The following is a 13,048-nucleotide window of genomic DNA, read 5'->3' on the forward strand; positions in this document are numbered from 1 at the left end:
TATGTTTGATGTTTGGAATTTTTTTCTTCTGAAAAGTAAGACTCTGTATGTTTTTGATTTATGAACCAATAAACACTTATGGAAAACAAAAAAATCTGTTCTTATCAGTTTAATATCTGATACGTCCCCTATCTGGGGACCATATATTAAATGGATTTTTAGAACAGGGAGATGGAAGAAGAGCTTGCTCTGTCCACTCCACGCATTGACCTGGTATTGCAGTACCTCCAGGACCGGTGCACTTCCCTTTGGGGATATTTGGCTTGTATCAAAAAATAGAAACAAATGACTGTCTGACAGAAAAAAAACAAACATGCATTTTTGGCTCTTTCTTTTGCAAAGAAAGAAGAAGATGAAATGACGACAAAATAAAGCCTCCTTCTTTTTGCTGTGTCTTGTTTGCTCTTTTGCGTGGCTTCTTACTTTCTTTTCTTTTCAGCTCCTCCTCGCATGGAGCAGGAGTGCCGCCTGCTGCCTAGCCTAATTCAGTCCGAACGAGCAGATGCCTAAGAAACTCCTGTTGAAGCTGTATCCAAATAGCCTGCATAGCAAACACTGCAGCAGCAAGCAGCAAGCAGCAAGCAGCAAATGCCTTGACTTGCTGGCTTCTTGTCACAATGGCTGGCTGGCTGAAATGACCTGAACTGAAAAGCCCAGCCACTGGCTGCTTGCATGCTTGCTGCCTGAGTTTCATGGCAGCCCGGACGAGTCGGCTAGCAGAGAAAAAGTGGGCGGTTCCTATGCAAATAAGCAGACGAAGCCTGGTGCCGGAAAAAGAACTGGAAGCATGTGCCTTTTTGGCTGTTTGCTGGCCATGCGGGCCCCCCAGCAGTGTGTGCGGCTGCTTTTCTTTACTCCATAGAAAGTCTTTGGCTTTTGCATCCGTCGTCGTCGTCGCCGCCGCTGCTGCATAGACTCCCCGGGGCTGTGTCGGGAGGAGCGGAGGGACTGGAGGCAGGCCTGCTGGGGGAGGAGGCGAGCGGGCAGCCAGCGGCTCCCTCTGCCCTTCTCCCTAAAGCGTAGCGCCCCTGGCCGTCGGGCGGCGCTCAGGCGGGGGCCCATTTCTGGTTATCGCTTCTCGGCCTTTTGGCTAAGATCAAGTGTAGTATCTGTTCTTATCAGTTTAATATCTGATACGTCCCCTATCTGGGGACCATATATTAAATGGATTTTTAGAACAGGGAGATGGAAGAAGAGCTTGCTCTGTCCACTCCACGCATTGACCTGGTATTGCAGTACCTCCAGGACCGGTGCACTTCCCTTTGGGGATATTTGGCTTGTATCAAAAAATAGAAACAAATGACTGTCTGACAGAAAAAAAACAAACATGCATTTTTGGCTCTTTCTTTTGCAAAGAAAGAAGAAGATGAAATGACGACAAAATAAAGCCTCCTTCTTTTTGCTGTGTCTTGTTTGCTCTTTTGCGTGGCTTCTTACTTTCTTTTCTTTTCAGCTCCTCCTCGCATGGAGCAGGAGTGCCGCCTGCTGCCTAGCCTAATTCAGTCCGAACGAGCAGATGCCTAAGAAACTCCTGTTGAAGCTGTATCCAAATAGCCTGCATAGCAAACACTGCAGCAGCAAGCAGCAAGCAGCAAGCAGCAAATGCCTTGACTTGCTGGCTTCTTGTCACAATGGCTGGCTGGCTGAAATGACCTGAACTGAAAAGCCCAGCCACTGGCTGCTTGCATGCTTGCTGCCTGAGTTTCATGGCAGCCCGGACGAGTCGGCTAGCAGAGAAAAAGTGGGCGGTTCCTATGCAAATAAGCAGACGAAGCCTGGTGCCGGAAAAAGAACTGGAAGCATGTGCCTTTTTGGCTGTTTGCTGGCCATGCGGGCCCCCCAGCAGTGTGTGCGGCTGCTTTTCTTTACTCCATAGAAAGTCTTTGGCTTTTGCATCCGTCGTCGTCGTCGCCGCCGCTGCTGCATAGACTCCCCGGGGCTGTGTCGGGAGGAGCGGAGGGACTGGAGGCAGGCCTGCTGGGGGAGGAGGCGAGCGGGCAGCCAGCGGCTCCCTCTGCCCTTCTCCCTAAAGCGTAGCGCCCCTGGCCGTCGGGCGGCGCTCAGGCGGGGGCCCATTTCTGGTTATCGCTTCTCGGCCTTTTGGCTAAGATCAAGTGTAGTATCTGTTCTTATCAGTTTAATATCTGATACGTCCCCTATCTGGGGACCATATATTAAATGGATTTTTAGAACAGGGAGATGGAAGAAGAGCTTGCTCTGTCCACTCCACGCATTGACCTGGTATTGCAGTACCTCCAGGACCGGTGCACTTCCCTTTGGGGATATTTGGCTTGTATCAAAAAATAGAAACAAATGACTGTCTGACAGAAAAAAAACAAACATGCATTTTTGGCTCTTTCTTTTGCAAAGAAAGAAGAAGATGAAATGACGACAAAATAAAGCCTCCTTCTTTTTGCTGTGTCTTGTTTGCTCTTTTGCGTGGCTTCTTACTTTCTTTTCTTTTCAGCTCCTCCTCGCATGGAGCAGGAGTGCCGCCTGCTGCCTAGCCTAATTCAGTCCGAACGAGCAGATGCCTAAGAAACTCCTGTTGAAGCTGTATCCAAATAGCCTGCATAGCAAACACTGCAGCAGCAAGCAGCAAGCAGCAAGCAGCAAATGCCTTGACTTGCTGGCTTCTTGTCACAATGGCTGGCTGGCTGAAATGACCTGAACTGAAAAGCCCAGCCACTGGCTGCTTGCATGCTTGCTGCCTGAGTTTCATGGCAGCCCGGACGAGTCGGCTAGCAGAGAAAAAGTGGGCGGTTCCTATGCAAATAAGCAGACGAAGCCTGGTGCCGGAAAAAGAACTGGAAGCATGTGCCTTTTTGGCTGTTTGCTGGCCATGCGGGCCCCCCAGCAGTGTGTGCGGCTGCTTTTCTTTACTCCATAGAAAGTCTTTGGCTTTTGCATCCGTCGTCGTCGTCGCCGCCGCTGCTGCATAGACTCCCCGGGGCTGTGTCGGGAGGAGCGGAGGGACTGGAGGCAGGCCTGCTGGGGGAGGAGGCGAGCGGGCAGCCAGCGGCTCCCTCTGCCCTTCTCCCTAAAGCGTAGCGCCCCTGGCCGTCGGGCGGCGCTCAGGCGGGGGCCCATTTCTGGTTATCGCTTCTCGGCCTTTTGGCTAAGATCAAGTGTAGGGTCTGTCCTGTGAAGGATGGCCCTAGTTGCATCACTTGGTCTGGTCATGGGCTGAGAGGGCGGATGCAAAGTAGCCCGGGCTTTTTAATCTTGCACCACCAGGCGTGGAAAACCTGGTGGAGTATCACTTGCTGCACTGTGGTTGGTCGTTTTGGGCGTCCGGCCACCACTTACGAGCACTTGATCTGCACTGATTTTATTGCACCGTCCCCTATTTTTCCCGCACTTTGGCCCCCCTTATTGCCTTCCGCTGAGGGGACAAGCCAATATTTTTTTCACCCGCCTGGCCTTGCAAAGGGCTGGGCGTGCACTCGTGCACACTTTTTTGTGTCGTCTGTCAGAGCACTTCCTGCACTGCATCACACAGCGCACAGGAGCACTTGCACTATGAACTCTTTTTGTTTGTTGGTGTCGGGTTATAGTCACCCTTCTTTCTTCGGAGAGCGAGAAGACTAAGTGCTGGTCGGTGGTCACCCCTCCTTCGGGAAAAGACTACGGTGGGTTAGTAGGCGTACGCTGAAAACCCTAAAGACTTGGACCCTCCTGCGGCGCAGCTGCACTAGGAGGGAACGAGAAGGACGTCGGACTCTCCGGAGGAAGACGTCATGGAACCGGACTAGCCTACTCTTCGGAGAAGACTGTCACATGTGGAGCGCACCTGGTCTCACTGGACCACGAGCACGGTTTTTGAGGTGGAATCACTTTTTCACCACCCGGGCTACAAAAAAAAAAAAAAAAAAAAATCTGTTCTTATCAGTTTAATATCTGATACGTCCCCTATCTGGGGACCATATATTAAATGGATTTTTAGAACAGGGAGATGGAAGAAGAGCTTGCTCTGTCCACTCCACGCATTGACCTGGTATTGCAGTACCTCCAGGACCGGTGCACTTCCCTTTGGGGATATTTGGCTTGTATCAAAAAATAGAAACAAATGACTGTCTGACAGAAAAAAAACAAACATGCATTTTTGGCTCTTTCTTTTGCAAAGAAAGAAGAAGATGAAATGACGACAAAATAAAGCCTCCTTCTTTTTGCTGTGTCTTGTTTGCTCTTTTGCGTGGCTTCTTACTTTCTTTTCTTTTCAGCTCCTCCTCGCATGGAGCAGGAGTGCCGCCTGCTGCCTAGCCTAATTCAGTCCGAACGAGCAGATGCCTAAGAAACTCCTGTTGAAGCTGTATCCAAATAGCCTGCATAGCAAACACTGCAGCAGCAAGCAGCAAGCAGCAAGCAGCAAATGCCTTGACTTGCTGGCTTCTTGTCACAATGGCTGGCTGGCTGAAATGACCTGAACTGAAAAGCCCAGCCACTGGCTGCTTGCATGCTTGCTGCCTGAGTTTCATGGCAGCCCGGACGAGTCGGCTAGCAGAGAAAAAGTGGGCGGTTCCTATGCAAATAAGCAGACGAAGCCTGGTGCCGGAAAAAGAACTGGAAGCATGTGCCTTTTTGGCTGTTTGCTGGCCATGCGGGCCCCCCAGCAGTGTGTGCGGCTGCTTTTCTTTACTCCATAGAAAGTCTTTGGCTTTTGCATCCGTCGTCGTCGTCGCCGCCGCTGCTGCATAGACTCCCCGGGGCTGTGTCGGGAGGAGCGGAGGGACTGGAGGCAGGCCTGCTGGGGGAGGAGGCGAGCGGGCAGCCAGCGGCTCCCTCTGCCCTTCTCCCTAAAGCGTAGCGCCCCTGGCCGTCGGGCGGCGCTCAGGCGGGGGCCCATTTCTGGTTATCGCTTCTCGGCCTTTTGGCTAAGATCAAGTGTAGTATCTGTTCTTATCAGTTTAATATCTGATACGTCCCCTATCTGGGGACCATATATTAAATGGATTTTTAGAACAGGGAGATGGAAGAAGAGCTTGCTCTGTCCACTCCACGCATTGACCTGGTATTGCAGTACCTCCAGGACCGGTGCACTTCCCTTTGGGGATATTTGGCTTGTATCAAAAAATAGAAACAAATGACTGTCTGACAGAAAAAAAACAAACATGCATTTTTGGCTCTTTCTTTTGCAAAGAAAGAAGAAGATGAAATGACGACAAAATAAAGCCTCCTTCTTTTTGCTGTGTCTTGTTTGCTCTTTTGCGTGGCTTCTTACTTTCTTTTCTTTTCAGCTCCTCCTCGCATGGAGCAGGAGTGCCGCCTGCTGCCTAGCCTAATTCAGTCCGAACGAGCAGATGCCTAAGAAACTCCTGTTGAAGCTGTATCCAAATAGCCTGCATAGCAAACACTGCAGCAGCAAGCAGCAAGCAGCAAGCAGCAAATGCCTTGACTTGCTGGCTTCTTGTCACAATGGCTGGCTGGCTGAAATGACCTGAACTGAAAAGCCCAGCCACTGGCTGCTTGCATGCTTGCTGCCTGAGTTTCATGGCAGCCCGGACGAGTCGGCTAGCAGAGAAAAAGTGGGCGGTTCCTATGCAAATAAGCAGACGAAGCCTGGTGCCGGAAAAAGAACTGGAAGCATGTGCCTTTTTGGCTGTTTGCTGGCCATGCGGGCCCCCCAGCAGTGTGTGCGGCTGCTTTTCTTTACTCCATAGAAAGTCTTTGGCTTTTGCATCCGTCGTCGTCGTCGCCGCCGCTGCTGCATAGACTCCCCGGGGCTGTGTCGGGAGGAGCGGAGGGACTGGAGGCAGGCCTGCTGGGGGAGGAGGCGAGCGGGCAGCCAGCGGCTCCCTCTGCCCTTCTCCCTAAAGCGTAGCGCCCCTGGCCGTCGGGCGGCGCTCAGGCGGGGGCCCATTTCTGGTTATCGCTTCTCGGCTTTTGGCTAAGACCAAGTGTCTTGGGCCGTTTCGAGGAGGGATCGACACGATGTCGTTCGACGACGGAACTGTGCCGGCTTACGCGCGGCTTAAGGACTCGGTAAGATTCGAATTCACTGAAATTGACAGGAAAGGAAAAGATCTGGGATACATCGTTAAGAAACTTTTATTGGGACTGTTTGAAATGAAAGTGGAATATATTTTGGCTATACAGGACTATCCCAGAAGGGGGGTGTATGATGTGACTTTTACAAACGCTTTCAACTGCACGAACTTTCACAAAAAACTTAAGGAAAAGATTGATGACCCCCTCCTGCAAGGAGTTAGAGTCACACTGCACCACTCCAATGAAGAAGTACTGCTAATTGTTAAGATGTACTCCCCACATGTACCTGCAAGCGAGATTAAGATGTTCTTAGACAGATACTGTGAAAAAGTTGTTTTTGCGGGAAATATAAATAACGAATATGGTATCTGGACTTCAAAAAGAAAATTCTTAGTCATCTTTAAAAAAGACCCAGAAGGGATCGATGGGAAAATGAGACCCCCAGCCAGGTTTAAACTGGGCAAGTTTAACGGGGATTTATACTACACAGGAATGCCTTTATATTGCCGGTTATGCACAAAATTCGGGCACACAAAAGAATCTTGCAAAGAGGATAAGCATTGCACCAACTGTGAGGCCTCTGACCATGATCTTAAAGACTGCAAAGCAATGAGGAAATGTAATTTGTGCCAAAAAACAGGACATGTTTATATGTCTTGCCCTCAACGCTCACGCACAAACATGGAGGAGCAAAAAAAATCAAATGAAAAGGAACCAGAGCAAACAAATGGAGGCCTGACCCCAGAGAACGCAGAGGAATCAGCAACCAAAGACGAGACACCTGTGGCTGTAGAGGAGACGCCCGAGGAACAGCTGACCCCTGGAGAGCCAAGACTACCAGTAACACCTGGAGCAGATGATGACAGAGCGGAGTCAAAAGAACACTCGGAGGCGGAGGCTTCGGAGGGTCCTGGAGACGGGTTCTGGGAAACTGCAAGGGCTAAAAGGAGTAAAATCTCCCAGGGGAAAGAACAAAGGAAAAGAACAGCTAAAGTCAAAACCTACGTGGAAGTGACGCATCCTGAGGTGGAGCTAACCGCCAGATACGCAGCTTTACAGAACTCGGAGGTGGCTGATACTCTGCAAGAATCTGGGGAAATGGACACAATATCAGGTACGGAAGTAATAGAAACCTTTTCTACTGATTTTTATGGAGGAGTTGAGAATGTCTCTCCGTGTTCAGATGAATATCTTGAACATGATGCAGTTGAGTGTTTTACAGGTATGGAGAGGCCAGACTTTCCAGAAATAGGGACAGACATGGACTATTGAAAATCAAAATGGCTGTCTTAAAAGGTATATCTTTTAATGTGAGAAGCATAAAAGATAGGAAAAGAAGGAGAATGGTGTTTGATTATCTGACTACATTGAGTGTGACAGTTTTTTTCTTACAGGAATGTGGTATTGCGCATATGCAAAATTATAATGAATATGCAAAGGACTGGTCACAGGGGCCATCAGTGTGGTCAGGATCAAATGAAAATAAATCAGCAGGGGTTGCCATTTTATTCAAAGGGAATGTAGAAATAATGTCTGTAAATGAAATAAAACCGGGTAGACTTATAAAAGTCAGTACATTAATAGATGGCTGCAGATGGGATTTTATTAATGTATATACTCCCCCTGATAAGCAAGAAAGATCCGAAACACTTCAGCTTTTAACCCTTTTTATGGACAGTTCTTGTCCTCAAATAATAAGCGGGGATTTTAACTGCATTTTAAAGGGAGAAAAAAGATTGGGGAAAAATGTCAGTAGAAATTTTGATAAAACTTCAGGGCAATTAGAAAATATCAAAACGGATTTTAGACTACAGGATGTTTTTAAAGTGTGTAACCCCAGAAAACCAGAAGCGGAAGGCATGACCTGGAGCAATGGGATAACCTGCTCCAGGATAGATTTTTGTTTTTGTTCGAAAGAACTAAAGCCTTTAAAGTGTGTTTTAATAGAGAATATTTTATCAGATCATAAAATCTTAACTTTTACAATAAAAAGCGACGAAGTAAAGAAAAGAAATAAAAGTGAATGGAAATTAAATACTAGCCTGCTGGAAGATAAAGATATATGTGACAATTTTAGGAAAAGTTTTAAAGAATGGCAAAAACAAAAGGAACCAGGCACCACAGTTTTTAAATGGTGGGAAGATATAAAAAGAAAGACAAAATTTTTTTTCATAAAAACAGGACAGGGGAAAGCAAGGGAAAAAAGGGCTTTTTTTGAAAACCTAAATATACAATTACAAACCTTGCATAAATTAAAAGACATAGGATGTGTGGTTGAGGGAGAAATAGCTGAAGCAAAAAAAACAAATAAAAAAACTCTTAGAGGCAAGAGGGAAAGAAATTGTTTTTAATTCCAGAATAAAACACATAGAAGAAAATGAAAAATGTACCAGATATTTTTTTAAGAAGAAGAATGAGAAAAAAGAATTAATTGAAGAAATGAATGGGGAAAAAACTTTACAAGGTATTCTTTTAAAAGTAGCAGCTTTTTATAAAGAACTTTTTAATAAAAAGAAGATTGATAAATATTTTACAGAGGATGCTTTAAAAGAAATAACGCTTGTTTTAAATAAGGATGATCAAGGTTTTTTAAAAGAAGATCTTAAAATGGAAGAAATCTTAGAGGTTATTAAAGGTTTTAAAACAAACAAGGTACCAGGCAAAGACGGGCTACCAATAGAATTTTATGTCACCTTCTGGGATATTTTAAAAGAAGATCTACTGAGTATTCTTAAAGAGTGTTTTGTTTTTAAAAAATTGCCATCTTCATGGAAAAAGGGCACAGTGACACTTTTATATAAAAAAGGAGATAAGACAGATATTAAAAACTGGAGACCTATTACGCTCTTAAACTCTGATTATAAAATTTTAGCAAAAATATGTGCAAACCGATTTAAAAAAGTGGTGGATAAGGTAATACATAGTAATCAAGTATGTGCAATCCCAGGAAGGAACATCTGGGAGAATTTAAACCTGGTTAAAAATATTATAAATAATACAAAAGAGAGGGGACAGAAATTAATGATTTTATCAATCGATTTTGAAAAAGCTTTTGATAGGTTTTCCCATGAATTTTTATTTTTGGTGTTAAATAAAATGGGAATACCAGAGTGTTTTTTAAATGTTCTTAAATCCTTTTATGATGGTTGTTCAAGTGAGTTTTTAATTAATGGTTTTAGAACTGAAAGTGTGATACTAGAGTCGGGAGTAAAGCAGGGGTGCCCCCTTTCTCCCCTTTTGTTCATTTGTGCCCTGGAGCCACTTTTGTGCGTCATTAGAAAAGACAAGATGATCAGGGGTGTTGCCCTACCAGGAGGGGGAGGTGTAGAGGCAAAAGTCATTGGCTACATGGATGATATTACAATTTTTTGTAAAGACCAAATATCATTAAAAAGAACCATTAAACAGTTAGAATTTTTTAGTGTAGCTTCCGGTTTTAAAGTTAATTTCAACAAAAGTAATATCCTAAAAATCGGACATTGGGAACCCCTAACTATACCAGATATCCCAATAAAAGAATCGGTTGACATACTGGGTGTTAATTTTAATGAACAAAATGAAGGAGATCAAAACTGGGAAAAATGTATAAAAAAAATCAAGGAAAAAATCACGATGTGGTATTTAAGGAAATTAACAATGGAAGGCAAAATTTTAATAATAAAAATGGTTATTCTCCCAATCTTGCTATATATAGGTTTAGTGTTCCCTCCCTCCACTGGAGACATACAGAAAATAACAAGGTTGTGTTGTGTTTTTTTGTGGAGTTCACAAAACGAAAAATTAAAAAGGGAAATTATTTATAAAGAAAAGAATAACGGAGGAAGAGGCTTCCCAGAACTCAGATTATTTCTGTATGTTAAGTATTTTGCCTTTTGCCTTTTAAACCTTGGACGGGGAAATTATTGGTCTGTATTTTTAAAGTATGAAATAGGTTTTTTTGCAAGAAAATATAAATGGTTTGTAACATCGTTAAAAACACCCCATGTTTTAAATTTATCAGACACATATAAGATTTTAGATAAAATTTTAAACGAATTTAGTTTACAAAACAAATCTTTAGAAGAAGTTACAGACCAAAAAAAGCTGACCAAGAGCATAAAAAAAGGAGAAAAGATGTGCATTATCCCGAATGTAAACGAGCAGGGATGTAAAAAAGCCTGGGAAAGAGTGTCAGAAAAGGAGCTTTTTAATAACCAAAAGGACATTACATGGTTATGTGCGCACCAAGCTTTGCCAGGCAAGTTCTTCCAACACAGAAGGGGCCTGGCGACGAGCGCCAAGTGCCCAAGGGAGAATTGTCCACACGATGAGACAACTTTACATATTATGTGGTCATGTAATTATGCTAAAAAGGTGTGGGGAAGAGTTTTCTTGCTCTTGCAGTGGATTGGTGGCCTAAAAATTCTAGACCCAGATGTAGTTTTTTTTGGGAGTTTTGAACTTAAAAACAAAAATCAAAACATTATTACCTGGAAAATAATTAATTGTATAAAAGAAGCCTTGTGGAAAGTGAGAAACGTTTTATTATATTTTAGAGAAGAAATACCAGTGAATGATTGCATCTCCCTAGCTTTTAGTCAAATGTATTTATATTATCTCTTGGACAGGAAGAAAGGGAATAAAGAAAGAGAAAGCCTATGGGGAGTACAAATATGGTCCACCATTTTAAAGAAATAAATAAAAACACTGAGACTGGTTTTTAAATAAATTTCTTTAAATATTACTGTAAAACAAATGTTCCAAACGCTTTTACAAAAGGGAAAAGTTTTTTAAAAATAGTCAAAATTTGTGTTTAAAAGCAAAATATTTGCTGATTAATTGGCAGTTTTTGTGCCTTTTTGGGTCCCTTTTTGTGGGGCATCGGAGAGTAGAGGTGGGCCGATGCTCCCCCCCACAGCAGGAGGCTGCGGGGGAAAAGCATATGAAGATATGTTACAGAAATGCTAAATTTGTTACAAGAATGTGATATGGACTAAAAATCCTATTGCTTATGTTGGGGTTCTTGTAATGTTGGGGAGGTTTTTTATTTTTCAAAAAGTTTGAGTTTCTCTTTTTTCTGTAACTAGGATATATGTCTTTTTCGAAATAAAAAAAAAAAAAAAAAAAAAAAAAAAAAAAAAAAAAAATCTGTTCTTATCAGTTTAATATCTGATACGTCCCCTATCTGGGGACCATATATTAAATGGATTTTTAGAACAGGGAGATGGAAGAAGAGCTTGCTCTGTCCACTCCACGCATTGACCTGGTATTGCAGTACCTCCAGGACCGGTGCACTTCCCTTTGGGGATATTTGGCTTGTATCAAAAAATAGAAACAAATGACTGTCTGACAGAAAAAAAACAAACATGCATTTTTGGCTCTTTCTTTTGCAAAGAAAGAAGAAGATGAAATGACGACAAAATAAAGCCTCCTTCTTTTTGCTGTGTCTTGTTTGCTCTTTTGCGTGGCTTCTTACTTTCTTTTCTTTTCAGCTCCTCCTCGCATGGAGCAGGAGTGCCGCCTGCTGCCTAGCCTAATTCAGTCCGAACGAGCAGATGCCTAAGAAACTCCTGTTGAAGCTGTATCCAAATAGCCTGCATAGCAAACACTGCAGCAGCAAGCAGCAAGCAGCAAGCAGCAAATGCCTTGACTTGCTGGCTTCTTGTCACAATGGCTGGCTGGCTGAAATGACCTGAACTGAAAAGCCCAGCCACTGGCTGCTTGCATGCTTGCTGCCTGAGTTTCATGGCAGCCCGGACGAGTCGGCTAGCAGAGAAAAAGTGGGCGGTTCCTATGCAAATAAGCAGACGAAGCCTGGTGCCGGAAAAAGAACTGGAAGCATGTGCCTTTTTGGCTGTTTGCTGGCCATGCGGGCCCCCCAGCAGTGTGTGCGGCTGCTTTTCTTTACTCCATAGAAAGTCTTTGGCTTTTGCATCCGTCGTCGTCGTCGCCGCCGCTGCTGCATAGACTCCCCGGGGCTGTGTCGGGAGGAGCGGAGGGACTGGAGGCAGGCCTGCTGGGGGAGGAGGCGAGCGGGCAGCCAGCGGCTCCCTCTGCCCTTCTCCCTAAAGCGTAGCGCCCCTGGCCGTCGGGCGGCGCTCAGGCGGGGGCCCATTTCTGGTTATCGCTTCTCGGCCTTTTGGCTAAGATCAAGTGTAGTATCTGTTCTTATCAGTTTAATATCTGATACGTCCCCTATCTGGGGACCATATATTAAATGGATTTTTAGAACAGGGAGATGGAAGAAGAGCTTGCTCTGTCCACTCCACGCATTGACCTGGTATTGCAGTACCTCCAGGACCGGTGCACTTCCCTTTGGGGATATTTGGCTTGTATCAAAAAATAGAAACAAATGACTGTCTGACAGAAAAAAAACAAACATGCATTTTTGGCTCTTTCTTTTGCAAAGAAAGAAGAAGATGAAATGACGACAAAATAAAGCCTCCTTCTTTTTGCTGTGTCTTGTTTGCTCTTTTGCGTGGCTTCTTACTTTCTTTTCTTTTCAGCTCCTCCTCGCATGGAGCAGGAGTGCCGCCTGCTGCCTAGCCTAATTCAGTCCGAACGAGCAGATGCCTAAGAAACTCCTGTTGAAGCTGTATCCAAATAGCCTGCATAGCAAACACTGCAGCAGCAAGCAGCAAGCAGCAAGCAGCAAATGCCTTGACTTGCTGGCTTCTTGTCACAATGGCTGGCTGGCTGAAATGACCTGAACTGAAAAGCCCAGCCACTGGCTGCTTGCATGCTTGCTGCCTGAGTTTCATGGCAGCCCGGACGAGTCGGCTAGCAGAGAAAAAGTGGGCGGTTCCTATGCAAATAAGCAGACGAAGCCTGGTGCCGGAAAAAGAACTGGAAGCATGTGCCTTTTTGGCTGTTTGCTGGCCATGCGGGCCCCCCAGCAGTGTGTGCGGCTGCTTTTCTTTACTCCATAGAAAGTCTTTGGCTTTTGCATCCGTCGTCGTCGTCGCCGCCGCTGCTGCATAGACTCCCCGGGGCTGTGTCGGGAGGAGCGGAGGGACTGGAGGCAGGCCTGCTGGGGGAGGAGGCGAGCGGGCAGCCAGCGGCTCCCTCTGCCCTTCTCCCT

At 45.1% G+C, this 13,048-nt stretch overlaps 5 non-coding genes and 3 pseudogenes across 5 annotated transcripts; all 8 read left to right on the top strand.

Moving 5' to 3' along the window:
- The first annotated feature begins 71 nt into the window (after positions 1-71).
- Positions 72-247, top strand: LOC142500132 (U2 spliceosomal RNA; annotated as a pseudogene).
- Positions 248-1,070: 823 nt separating this feature from the next.
- On the top strand, positions 1,071-1,261 carry LOC142500575 (U2 spliceosomal RNA). The gene has a single exon (XR_012803119.1). It is a non-coding gene; the product is annotated as a U2 spliceosomal RNA (small nuclear RNA).
- Positions 1,262-2,084: 823 nt separating this feature from the next.
- On the top strand, positions 2,085-2,275 carry LOC142500576 (U2 spliceosomal RNA). Its single transcript, XR_012803120.1, has one exon. It is a non-coding gene; the product is annotated as a U2 spliceosomal RNA (small nuclear RNA).
- Positions 2,276-3,098: 823 nt separating this feature from the next.
- LOC142500345 (U2 spliceosomal RNA) lies at positions 3,099-3,253 on the top strand (annotated as a pseudogene).
- A 579-nt stretch (positions 3,254-3,832) lies between these two features.
- On the top strand, positions 3,833-4,031 carry LOC142500760 (U2 spliceosomal RNA). Its single transcript, XR_012803279.1, has one exon. It is a non-coding gene; the product is annotated as a U2 spliceosomal RNA (small nuclear RNA).
- Positions 4,032-4,854: 823 nt separating this feature from the next.
- On the top strand, positions 4,855-5,045 carry LOC142500577 (U2 spliceosomal RNA). Its single transcript, XR_012803121.1, has one exon. It is a non-coding gene; the product is annotated as a U2 spliceosomal RNA (small nuclear RNA).
- A 6,014-nt stretch (positions 5,046-11,059) lies between these two features.
- Positions 11,060-11,267, top strand: LOC142500137 (U2 spliceosomal RNA; annotated as a pseudogene).
- Positions 11,268-12,090: 823 nt separating this feature from the next.
- Positions 12,091-12,281, top strand: LOC142500578 (U2 spliceosomal RNA). The gene has a single exon (XR_012803122.1). It is a non-coding gene; the product is annotated as a U2 spliceosomal RNA (small nuclear RNA).
- Positions 12,282-13,048: the final 767 nt, after the last annotated feature.

Source organism: Ascaphus truei, chromosome 7, assembly GCF_040206685.1.
Source record: "Ascaphus truei isolate aAscTru1 chromosome 7, aAscTru1.hap1, whole genome shotgun sequence".
Classification (NCBI taxonomy): Eukaryota; Metazoa; Chordata; class Amphibia; order Anura; family Ascaphidae; genus Ascaphus; species Ascaphus truei.